Below are 13,777 nucleotides of genomic sequence, written 5' to 3' on the forward strand. Positions count from 1 at the left end.
GACCCTAGGTCCTCAATCACATGACTTAGCCCTGCATTTGGCTTGAAGATAATGGTGGCCTGGTACGCTGCCCCTGAACTTTCCTGTAGCTGAGGGCCTACACCTCGCCCATCAGATTAAAAATGATAATAGGTTGGAAATCTCCATCTTTCAGCACCGTTATCGCCAAGAAAAATCAGAATTTTAATAACTTTGCTATGAATGCAACTGATATAACTAATTGTACTGAGCAACACTCAGATTATTGTTCCAGTCTAATAAATATCCACAGTGACATAGACCGACTGGAAAAGCACACCATGAAGCAATCCCTACAGAAGGTAAGGGGATCAATTGGAAGCAAACTGTAAAGAGATCCCTGCAGAAGGTAAAGGGGCTGTCAATACTGAAAGTAGCAATTGTGGTCACAAGTATAGGAAAGCAGAAACAGGGAAGCATAATGAGGAATCTCTTAATCCAAACTTTGCATACAACAAAAATGAATAATGTATGAAGTTAAATAAGATGAAGGATGTCAATATCCTTTGTGTTGCTCTGTGATACATCACTAGGGCTGTTCTCCCAAGGGCACAGTTAAGCTACATGCCAAGTGACAGAAGGCAACAGCAGAATTACTTGAGGTGCAATAACCTTCCAACACATGTCAAGGAACTTGAGGGATCTAATGCAGCAGGTATACAATAGGAGACAAGATGATCCAGATTTACCAGGTGTACCGGAATGAAATGAACGTTTTTTTGTGAAAATGAAACACTAATTTTGAATTGAAAAGTAAAAACATTTTATTCAAAGTACTGACCATTGTGTTCTATACATTTTGACCACCTTTCTGGGAATTTGTGGACACCACGCCAATAGAAATGTTTATCTTTTGAAGCAAACCAATCAGACACCCAATTTTCAACTTTTTCGTAGGAATCAAAGTGTTCCTCAGCCAATGCAAGTCCCATTGATGGAAACAAATGGTAGTCGGAAGGGGCCAAGTCTGGTGAATACGGAGGGTGCGGTAGCAGATCCCAGCCAAGTGTTTTGATTGTATCCTGAACCAGTTTTGCTTTGTGTGCAGGTGCATTGTCGTGTAAAAAAATTACTTTGCCATGTCTTCTGGCCCATTCTGGTCTTTTTTCGATCAAAGCATAGTTCAAATTGATCATTTGTTGTCTGTAGCGATTAGTATTCACAGTTTCACTGGATTTTAGAAGCTCATGATTCACCACACCTTTCTGATCCCACCAAACACAGAGCATTGTCTTCTTGCAGTCGATGTTGATGGTTGTCCTGGATTAACCCATGATTTTTCCCATGAAGTATTCTTAAAATAAATCCATTTTTCATTGCCAGTAATAATTCGATGCAAAATTGATTTTCTTTCATGTCTTTAAAGTAAAATTTGACAAATGGTTTTTCAGCTTTCCATCTGGCTTTCATTCAATTCATGTGGAACCCGTTTTCCACACTTTTGGATCTTTCCCATAGCTTTCAAACAGTCAGAAATTGTTTGTTGTGCAACATTTAGCTCTGCAACATTTAGCATTGCTGCCATTTGCTTCTGACTCAAAGTATCATCTTCATCCAATATTGCTTGCAATTTCTTCGAACTTTTTTGGTGGCGTTCCACTTTCTTCATTTCTTACATCAAAATCATTATTTCTGAACCACTGAAACCATCTTTTGCATGTTGCTTCTGATAGAGCATGATCACCATATGCCTCAACAAGCATTCGATGTGACTCTGCAGCACTTTTTTTCAAATGAAAACAAAAAATTAATGCTTTCCGCAAATCATCACTTTCTGGTACAAAATTAGACATTGTTAACTCGATGAAAACATATGACGTTTGTTGCATGACTTGATGTATACTAAATACAGATGTCATACCAACCAAACAAAAAAAATTGAGGCTTGTTCACAACAAATGTTCCCTATCGACACATTTGTATCTTAAAGCTCATTTCATACCGGTACAACTGGTAGAACAATTGTACCAGGAGCAGATTTAAGTGTGTTGGCACATTTACTTCAGTGCTATCCTGAAGGCTTCAAAGTTTTCTTCATCCATACTGAACATTGAAGAAGATACTGCAAATTAACACCATGAGATGTGCGCTAGATATGACATAACTATGCAAAGCATCAGAGGAAATGGAGAGTGACATACACTACTGGCCATTAAACTTGCTACACCAAGAAGAAATGCAGATGATAAACGGATATTCATTGGACAAATATATTATACTAGAACTGACATGTGATTACATTTTCACGCAGTTTGGGTGCATAGATCCTGAGAAATCAGTACCCAGAACAACCACCTCTGGCCGTGATGACGGCCTTGATAAGCTTGGGCATTGAGTCAAACAGAGCTTGGATGGCATGTACAGGTACAGCTGCCCATGCAGCTTCAACACGATACCACAGTTCATCAAGAGTAGTGACTGGTGTATTGTGACGAGCCAGTTGCTTGGCCACCATTGACCAGACGTTTCCAGTTGGTGAGAGATTTGGAGAATGTGCTGGCCAGGGCAGCAGTTGAAAAATTTCTGTATCCAGAAAGCCCCATACAGGACCTGCAACATGTGGTTGTGCATTATCCTGCTGAAATGTAGGGTTTTCGCATGGATCGAATGAAGGGTAGAGCTACGGGTCATAACACATCTGAAATGTAACATCCACTGTTCAAAGTGCTGTCAATGTGAACAAGAGGTGACCGAGACATGTAACCAATGGCACCCCATACCATCACGCCGGGCGATACACCAGTACGGCGATGACGAATACACGCTTCCAATGTGTGTTCACCATGATGTCACCAATCATGGATGCGACCATCATGATGCTGTAAACAAAACCTGGATTCATCAGAAAAAATGACGTTTTGGCATTCGTGCACCCAGGTTCATCGTTGAGTACACCATCACAGGCGCTCCTGTCTGTGATGCAGCGTCAAGGGTAACCACAGCCATGGTCTCCAAGCTGATAGTTCATGCTGCTGCAAACATCGTCGAACTGTTCCTGCAGATGGTTGTTGTCTTGCAAACATCCCCATCTGTTGACTCAGGGATCGAGATGTGGCTGCACGATCCATTACAGCCATGCAGATAAGACGCCTGTCATCTCAACTGCTAGTGATATGAGGCCGTTGGGATCCAGCACGGCATTCCGTATTACCCTCCTGAACCCACCGATTCCATATTCTGCTAACAGTCATTGGATCTGGACCAACGCGAGCAGAAATGTCACGATATGCTAAACCGCAATCACGATAGGCTACAATCTGACCTTTATCAAAGTCGGAAATGTGATGGTATGCATTTCTCCTCCTTCCATGAGGCATCACAACAACGTTTCACCAGGCAACACCGGTCAACTGCTGTTTGTGTATGAGAAATTGGTTGGAAACTTTCCTCATGTCAGCACGTTGTAGGTGTCGCCACCAGTGCCAACCTTGTGTGAATGCTCTGAAAAGCTGATCATTTGCATATCACAGCATCTTCTTCCTGTTGTTTAAATTTCGCGTCTGTAGCACGTCATCTTCGTGGTGTAGCAATTTTAATGGCCAGTAGTGTAATATGTGTTCAAGAGCCATTTTCCAACAATGGGAAAGTACCTGTCTTTCCACTCTCTGCCACTCTGGTTTTGGGGGCCAATAATGCTTTGCCTCTACTAAATCAGAAACTGGTGGTAATTAAAACCAGCCAGCTGTGCAATAGCCACTGCACGGTAGTTCAGGTTTTCTTTTGGCTTTTCAAATTGATTGTCACCAACATGTACATGCATTTTTGACTTGCTGCTGAAGAATATTTAGATAAAACAAGGGCTGCCGCATTATTTGGAAGAAGTATCAATTTCTTATCAACAACTGATGCAAATGTAAAGTCCACCATATGGCATAATCATGAGCGTGACTATTGTGGTCACAAATTACTATTAATAATTGATGACCTAGACCTGATAGTGGTAAATAACAGTGGAAAGCCGCCAAATTTTGAGAACAGAGCAAGTGCATCATCAAATATTGATGTTTTGTAGCTAACAGATCAGCTGTAAGAAAAATAAGCAATTGGTCTGTTCAGCAGTAATGTACCACGAGTGATCATGATGCAATAATTATAGAAATGCCACGAGGGGGTATTGCTGATTTACTGAGTGATCTAGGTTCCACACAAAGATGCGATTTGAAACATGTGGACTGGAGAAAGATATCTGAAATACTAATAACATCCAAGCTGGACACTTTCAAAGGCAGTATTTAGTGCATACATCTTAATAGCTATATTACAAAGGGCAGAGAAGAAAGCAATTCCACTCCAAGTACTGAGGCCTAAAACACTGACATTTTGGATACCAGAAAATCAAAACCTTAGAAGAGCTATGAGGTAGTCGTGCACCTGGTGAGACACATGAGTTTTGTGCTGCCGTACAGATAAGTGATTTAGAGTGTAATAAAACTCTGTTTAGTTCAGGAAACTAGTTTAATAAATGTATTAGTGTGTTTTGCAAGCTTACTATTAAAGATTTCACTTCTCTTTGCGTATTATTCTAGAAAATGCAAAAGGAACATAAAGTAGGGTTACAATCATATTCTTGCATACATTTTAGTGCAGTAAAACTTATAGAATCTCATTTAATTGTTTTCCAGCAAGTTAAGAAAAGCATATCCCTTTGTTGTTTAGCTCTTATTTTGTGAAACACAATGTAAATTTTAAATTCCGGTGTCTGGAAACTTTGTACATACAGTAGTAGCTTTGTTTACATACAGTTGCAACTAGGCCTAATTTTTGTAAACGTGTTTTTCTTCTTCTTTTTGGTAATCTAACTTATTGTCACTTAAGTAAGTTTGTTTACATACGATTGAGACTAGACCTCATCTTTCATAAACGTGTTTTCTTGTTTTTCTGTAATTTAATTTGACTTATTCTTGCTAAAGTAAGATTTTTACCATGAGTGACAAGTGCCTGACGTGCCATAGAAATGTTAGCTCCGGGGTTTGATGTGATGGGTGCAGTAGTTTTTTCCATTGGGGTGACTGTAGCAGCATGGGAAATGGGGAAGTGGATCAGACTCATCAGTGGTTCTGTGGGAAATACAGTAGAGATAGGAAAATAGTGGAACAGGAGGAGAAAATTGCTACCCTTCTGGCACAGTTAGAGCAGGCTAGGGAAGACCTGAACAGGTTAAGGAGGGAGAAGGGTAAAGAGAGGTGGGAAGTGGTAACAGGTAACAGGAGTAACAGACCTAGAACTTTGTCAGACAGCTTCGTGGTGAATGTGAAGAATAAATTTGACCTGTTGCTTCAGTTAGAAGCTGATGAGCCCCAGAGAGAGGTGGGTGTAGAGAGAGCACAGCAAACTTTCAGTAGAAAATTGAATAAGAATGCAGGGAAGTCAGCAAAGAGAAAGAAAGTTTTGTTGTTAGGTAGTTCACATGCCAGAGGTGTAGGCCAACTTTTGCAGGACCAGTTAGGATCAGTATACCAGCTCACAAATTTTTTTAAACCAAGTGCTGGTCTGGGTCAGGTGACAGAGGATTTAGGTTCACTCTTTAAAGATATTACCAAGGAAGACACTGTGGTTATTCTGGGTGGGCCGAGCAATAGTATTGACAGAGATCCTGGGTACAATATAGAGTGTGACCTGCCAAAGATTGCATCAGCAACGAGATATACCAGTGTTGAGTTTGTGTCTGTTCTGAGATGCCATGACCGACATCATTTAAACTCTTCTGTCGGGAGAGTTAATTTTGAGTTGGAACGGCTACTTGGGTCGGGGGCGGGGTCACATTGGTTTGGTTCCTTTTGATTCTCTCAGTAGTTGGGATTATACTAGACATGTCCTACACCTCAACACGAAAGGGAAGGGTAAACTGGCTGGGCTAATAGCAGGAAATGTAAGGGGGGAGGCACTGCCATGAGTGGTAATATACCAGTGGTCATAGGTGTTGGAGCAGCACCTTTTTTAGGATACAACGAAGTCATGTTCTGAGAGAGCTAAAGATTGAATTAAACCTTCAGTTTGATAAAGAAATCAAACAGCATAATCCTGGCACATTGGATCAGTGAAACACAGCTGTTGGTTAAAAATTTACAGAAATCAGCAGAAATTTTATTTTCACCCGATTTCATCTCGGTAAATGTGAAATGCCAACTATCTTTAGTGCATCAAAATATTCGAGGGCTTAGAAGTAAAATTAATGAACTACTTATGTGGATTGATGAATTAGAGTCATCGAACCCAGTTGATGTAATCTACCTCTCTAAATATCATGTGACCACTGGTATAGATATGTTAAACCTTACAGAATTTAAGTTCCTCCTACTTCTGTTGACAAAAGATGGAGAAAGGAGGAGTTGCCATTTTTGTTAAAAACAGTTCTAAATTTAAGAATATTGACATTAATAAATTTTGCTTAGAGCAGCACTTAGAAGCATGTGCAACAGAGATAGAATTTCATAATAGGTCTGTTATAATAGTAGCCATATACAGAGCACCTTCATGAAATTTCAACCTGTTTATAAACCACCTTGAAGATTTATAATCTCATCAAAAATTAAAAAACAAAGAACTAGTGGTTGCTGGTGGTTTTAATATAGATGTCCTGAAAAACACTGTCAGTGAACAGTTACTGAAATGAGTTACACTGTCGTTCAGTTTAATTTCTACTGTAAATTTCCCAACTAGGGTATACAAATGTTCTAAGACCTGGCATTGATAATATAAGGCCAAGCGATAAGAGTGTTTACATAACAAAACTGTTGCATCCTTGAGCCTCCGGTTCTAGATGTACCCTTGTCCTGTTAGTGGCTGACGCTACAGATCTTTATTTATGGAAATATACAGTACAATCACCAACAAATTTTACATATTCACATACACCTTTAACTTTTCTCCAAATAAATACAGATTCATTAGGATTGATTTTTCTTTTGCTATGTGTATACAATACAAGCGGAGATGTAGAGTCATAAGCAGATTTACCAAAGTCTTTATTAGCAATTTCAAACATATGATAAGTGCGAAACGAAATTACATCTCTATCATTAAAACAATCGAGTCCAGTACACTTGGAACTCCGCTACCTCCTCTTATTATGGCAACTATCAACCATCCATTACCATGAGAGAAGGTATCATTTATGTCCAAATTAAAATTAAGAGTACATCCAAGAAACACACATGGTCCATCAACGAGCGCGTTGGCATTTACTGCTAATAAGGACTTTGGTAAATCTGCTTATGACTCTACGTCTCCACTTGTATTGTATACACGTAACAAAAGAAAACTCAATCCTAATGAATCTGTATTTATTTGGATAAAAGGTAAAGGTTTATGTGAATATGTAAAATTTGTTGGTGATTATACTGTATATTTCCATAAATAAAGATCTGTAGCATCAGCCACTATCCAGACAAGGGTACATCTAGAACCGGAGGCTCAAGGATGCAACAGTTTTGTTATGTAAACACTCTTATAGAGTGCTGCAACGCTCAGTGTTTGACCGGTCACGGCTCGCCTGTTGACGGGGGGACCGAGCCTCTCGTGTCCGGCCCCACACGACTCGGCTCGGTCACGTACTCGTCCCGTGTCTGATGTCCGGATTCTGGACACGCGGATAACCGAGCATGACCGGTCACCGCTGATGTCTCACCTCGCCTCGTCCCGGCTCGCTGCACTGTACTGTACAAATCCAACGCCCCCCCCCCCCCCCTCTCTCTCTCTCTCTCTCTCTCTCTCTCTGTCTCTCACGCACACACACACACACACACACACACACACACACACACACACACACACACACAATATATTTATCTCTGTCTCTCTCTCTCTCTCTCTTTTAATACAAAAGTAACGTTTCCAAGAACGGGTACGTAACACAGCTAAATTCATAGAGCACTTTCTTTTATAATATTTACTCCCGTCTTCTTAACGTCTGGCCATCCTGATTTAGGTTTTCCGTGATTTCCTTAAATCGCTCCAGGCAAATGCCGGGATGGTTCCTTTCAAAGGGCACAGCCGACTTCCTTCCCCGTCCGTCCCTAATCCGATGAGACAGATGACCTCGCTGTCTGGTCTCCTTCCCCAAAACAACCAACCAACCTAACGTCCGGGAATTTTGTTGTAAATAAAACATTGATCACAAGAGACCAATCTGTGTTAATGTAATGTGTTGTAAGCGTCATATAGTGCATCTGATTATGCAAATCAGTCCACATATCAACTCTCACAGCAAATGTTTTATTAATAACGGTTCTAGGCGCTATAGTCTGGAACCGTGCAACCGTTACGGTCGCAGGTTCGAATCCTGCCCCGGGCATGGATGTGTGTGATGTCCTTAGGTTAGTTAGGTTTAAGTAGTTCTAAGTTCTAGGGGACTGATGACCTTAGAAGTTAAGTCCCATAGTGCTCAGAGCCATTTGAACCATTTAATAACTTCCGCAATAACAGAAGGCATTATGTTGTTTCGTATTGCATCAGCTTGTTCTTTGACATGTCTGCTTATAGTAGAGGGATGTGGCATGACATCTGCCACATTAACTTCTCCATAATGGGCACCTAGATGTATTAATTCTTGGCCTAGTTCTCTGAAACCACCAGAAACAGCATTAAAATGTCTCATATCTTTAGCACACATTGCAACACACTTTGTTGTAATACTATTTTTTATTATTGCCGGTATTCCTGAAGGAGCTGTATCTTTGTGAGGTTTGTTGCAACTGTATTTCTTTAAATGAGTGGTTCCCAAATGGAAACACAATAATGTGGAGCAGTTTATGCACGATACGTACCCAGTAGACGCACTGTTTTCGTCTACAACCAACAAAAATATGCTCCATACTTGGCTTTTTAGACCTTCCCGTCTCTTCAATGTGTAAACATTGGTTTCAATCTTACGTCTTACTGCACTGGCTTCCCCGCACTGCATGATTACAGAGAGAGAGAGAGACACCGCAAATGAGAAGACCATACTGGCTGCGGTCTCACACGGATAATGACACGTGTAAATTGTTTGAAGTTACGTGCTACGTATTCGGTCACGGCTTCTATGTTCGGTCACTAGAACTAGTGCGGGCAGCCTATCCAGTTAGGGTGTGCTCGCCCCACCTCGTATTTTGTGCTCGCTTACTCGGTCATGCAGGACTCTACACTCTTATCACTTGGCCTTGGCGGCGCGCCAGTGGGGACGTGCACATCTAAAACACCTAGTGTCCGTGTCCAGGATAAAATTCCGCTGGCCACTGCGAAAACTCTAAGTCCCTTATCTAAGGTCAAAGTTTTCGCATAGTATATAAGCGAGCACGTTCTCGCGCTACACTCAGTCTGTGTCTTGCTGCTGCACAGGCAACTGCATTGAACGCCAACGCGCTCGTTGATGGACCATGTGTTTTTCTTGGATGTACTCTTAATTTTAGTTTGGACATAAATGATACCTTCTCTCATGGTAATGGATGGTTGACAGTTGCTGTAGTAAGAGGAGGTAGCGGAGTACCAAGTGTACCTGGACTTGAAAGTTTTAATGATAGAGATGTAATTTCGTTTTGCACTTATCATATGTTGGAAATTGCTAATAAAGACTTTGGTAAATCTGCTTATGACTCTACGTCTCCACTTGTATACACGTAGCAAAAGAAAACTCAATCCTAATGAATCTGTATTTATTTGGATAAAAGGTAAAGGTGTATGTGAATATGTAAAATTTGTTGGTGATTGTACTGTATATATCCATAAATGAAGATCTGTAACGTCAGCCACTAACCGGACAAGGGTACATCTAGAACCGGAGGCTGAAGGATGCAACAGTTTTGTTATGTAAACACTCTTATCGCTTGGCAACTTTTGAGTCCAGGTACACTTGGAACTGCGTGCCCGGGATAACGTTCCACTGGCCACTTCGAAAATTCTAAGTCCCTTATCTAAGGTCAAAGTTTTTGCATGGTGTATAAGCGAGCGCGCTATAGTGCTACGCTCAGTCTGTGTCTTGCTGCTGTACAGGCAACTGCATTGAACGCTGCCAACATGCCATACAGGAGATATCGACCTCGTCGTCGCACAACAGTTTACAAAAATATAGAAAACATCAAACTAACAACAACAACAGGCAACAAGAAGAATCGCATCCCAGTGAAGAGTGCAACTATCAACCATCCACTACCATGAGAGAAGGTATCGTTTATGTCCAAACTAAAATTAAGAGTACATTCAAGAAACACACATGGTCCATCAAGGAGCGCGTTGGCGGTAACACTCTTCACTGGGATGCAATTCTTCTTGTCGCCTGTTGTTGTTGTTGTTAGTTCGATGTTTTCTATATTTTTGTACACTGTTGTGCGACGACAAGGTCGATATCTCCTGTACAGATCTTTATTTATGGAGGTATACAGTACAATCACCAACAAATTTTACATATTCATATACACCTTTACCTTTTATCCAAATAAATACAGATTCATTAGGATTGAGTTTTCTTTTGCTACGTGTATACAATACAAGTGGAGACGTAGAGTCATAAGCAGATTTACCAAAGTTGTTATTAGCAATTTCAAACATACGATAAGTGCGAAACGAAATTACATCTCTATCATTAAAACTTTCAACCCAGGTACACTTGGAACTCCGCTACCTCCTCTTACTATGGCACGTAGAGTCATAAGCAGATTTACCAAAGTCTTTATTAGCACTTTCAAACATATGATAAGTGCGAAACGAAATTACATCTCTATCATTAAAACTTTCGAGTCCAGGTACACTTGGAACTCCACTGCCTCCTCTTACTATGGCAACTGTCAACCATCCTTTACCATGAGAGAAGTTATAAAGACTTCGGTAAATCTGCTTATGACTCTACGTCTCCACTTGTGTTGTATACACGTATCAAAAGAAAACTCAATCCTAATGAATATTGTATTTATTTCGATAAAAGGTATAGGTGTGTGTGAATATGTTAAATTTGTTGGTGATTGTACTGTATATTTCCATAAATAAAGATCTGTAACGTCAGCCACTAACCGGACAAGGGTACATCTAGAACCGGAGGCTCTAGGGAACAAAGCCACATCACAACACCTAACATTAAATTTGGAAAATTGTCAGGATAAAACATCTATCAGAATTGAGTACAGAAGGCCAATAAAACAGTCAAAAACTGAGAGATTTAGGCAATTGCTCAAAGAAATTAATTGGATAGATGTTTACAGCATCCAAGACACAAATGGGAAATACAAAACATTCATTAATAAAGTTAGCACCTTATTTGAAAATTGTTTTCCCCTGAAGGTAACTCAAATTAAGCAGAAGTCTAATAAGAAACTATGGATCACACAAGGGATAAAAATATCATGTGAGACAAAAATGAAACTCTATTGATACGTAGGGACACCTTTGCTACTACCATTATAGCTCATAACAAAAATTACTGCAAACTATTGAAGGAGGTTATCCAGAAATCTAAACACCTGCATTATGAGAAGAAGATAAATACATCCAGCAATAAAATAAAAACAATATGAGTTATAGTTAAGTCAGAGACATGTAGGACCAGAAATGAGGAGGAACAAATAGCTCTAAAAATAAATGAAACCCTGGTAACAAATGCGTGTTTTGTTGCAAACCATTTGAACAAGTATTTTGTCTCTGTTACTGATAGCATGGGGTTGTTAGGTTCAGCAAATAATGAAATGGAATATCTGAGACCAGTGCACACAAGCAATCTCAGTAAAATGGAATTGACACTTACTTCGCCCAAAGAAATAGAATCCATCATAAAGTCCTTGAAATCAAAGCATTCTAGTGGTTATGATAACATATCAACAAAAGAGTGTTCATGTGAGCTTAGTCATATCTTAAGTTATTTGTGTAATCAATCACTTGTCACAAGAACATTCCCGGACTGGCTTAAATATGCTGTAGTTATACTTCTCCACAAGAAAGGGGACAAAGAAATGCCGTCAAATTACCGACCTTTCTCACTTTTGCCAGCTTTTTTAAAATTTTTTGAAAAGGTTATGTTCAAACCTCTACTTAAGCACCTTAGTGAAAATAACATACTGTCAGTGTCACAGTTTGGATTTCTTAAGGGTTCTGATATTGAGAAAGCTATTTACTCTTACAGCAAAAATGTCCTTAATTCATTGGACAATAAATTAGAGGCAACTGGCATATTCTGTGACCTGTCAAAGGCATTTGACTGTGAGAATCACAGCATTCTTTTAAGTAAATTAAAATATTATGGTGTCACTGGTAGTGCTGCAAAGAGGTTTCAGTCATATCTTACTAATAGAAAACAAAGGGTGTCATTACATAACACTTCAGCAGTAGGCAATCAGACATCATCTGACTGGGAAGAAATTACATGTGGTGTTCCCCAAAGTTCCATACTAGGTCCACTACTGTTTCTTGTGTATATTAATGACCTGTCATCTGTTACATTACCAGATGCCAAGTCTGTCTTATTTGCAGATGATACAAACATTGCAATAAATAGTAAATCAAATATAAATTTATAAAGGGCAGCTAATCAAATTTTTACTGACATTAATAAGTGGTTCATAGCCAATTCACTGTCATTAAACTTTGAAAATACCCAGTATATGCAGTTCAGAACTTCCAAGAGATTTCCTTCTGGTGTGTGTATAAAATATGATGACACAGAAATAGGAGTAGTTGAGAGTGTAAAATTCTTGGGATTACAACTTGATAATAAATTCAGTTGGGAGCAACATACTAACGAACTGCTGAAGTGCCTAAACAAGTCTGTGTTTGCAATGTGAATGACGTCAGATATAGGAGATATAAATATAAAAAAACTGTCATATTTTACTTATTTTCACTCCATTATGTCATATGGTATAATATTTTGAGGTAACTCCACAAACAGAGAAAAAATTTTTAGAGTACAGGAGGGTATAATAAAAGTAATGAGTAGTGTAAATCCAAGAACATCATGTCGAAACCTATTCAAAGAACTGGGCATATTAACCACAGCTTCTCAGTATAATTATTCCTTAATGAAGTTTGTTGTAAATAATACATCTCTTTTTCCAGCTAACTGCTTAGTACACAGTATCAGTACTAGGAATAAGAACAATATACATAAAGATTTAAAATCATTTACTTTGCCCAGAAGGGAGTCCAGTATTCAGCAACGCATATTTTCAATAAGTTACCAGCAACCGTTAAGAGTTTAGTTTCAGACAAGGCACAAATTAAACATAATTTAAAAGAATTTTTGGTGGCCAACTCCTATTCCATCCATGAGTTTCTCAAAAAGTACAGTAGACCATTTTAATGAAAATTTATTATACTTTAATTTTTGACAATACTTGGTTGTAACAGCCAAGTAACTACCAACTGTGTGAATGATGGATGTATGGAAAGCAGATGTAAGTCTTAAGTCTATAAATAGTGGAAGTTTAATTTTAAATATTGTACATAATCTGACTGTTCTTAACTGAGGATCACTGAAAATAATTTATTTTAATTTTTGACAATACTTGGTTGTAATAGCCAAGAAACTAGCAAATGTCTGAATGATGGATTCAATGAAAGCAGATGTAAGTATTAAACCTGTAAATATCAGAAGTTTAAATTTAATTCATGTACATACATTTACTGTTTATTGACTGAGGATCATTTAAAATTAATGGAACTCAAGGTTTTCTAATTACTTTTTTGTAATGTGTTTATCTGACATGTTCCACACCCAGGAGGATTCCCTCTTTTACGGGTCTGTGGAATGAATAATTAATCTAATCTAATCTAATCTGACATGGCCCTACCAGAGATC

General features: G+C 39.1%; 1 protein-coding gene across 2 annotated transcripts in view; it reads right to left on the reverse strand.

Moving 5' to 3' along the window:
- LOC126458987 (uncharacterized) overlaps positions 1–13,777 on the reverse strand; it is a 129,839-nt gene that overhangs the window by 23,224 nt on the left and 92,838 nt on the right. The window lies entirely within an intron of this gene.

Source organism: Schistocerca serialis, chromosome 1, assembly GCF_023864345.2.
Source record: "Schistocerca serialis cubense isolate TAMUIC-IGC-003099 chromosome 1, iqSchSeri2.2, whole genome shotgun sequence".
Taxonomy (NCBI): Eukaryota; Metazoa; Arthropoda; class Insecta; order Orthoptera; family Acrididae; genus Schistocerca; species Schistocerca serialis.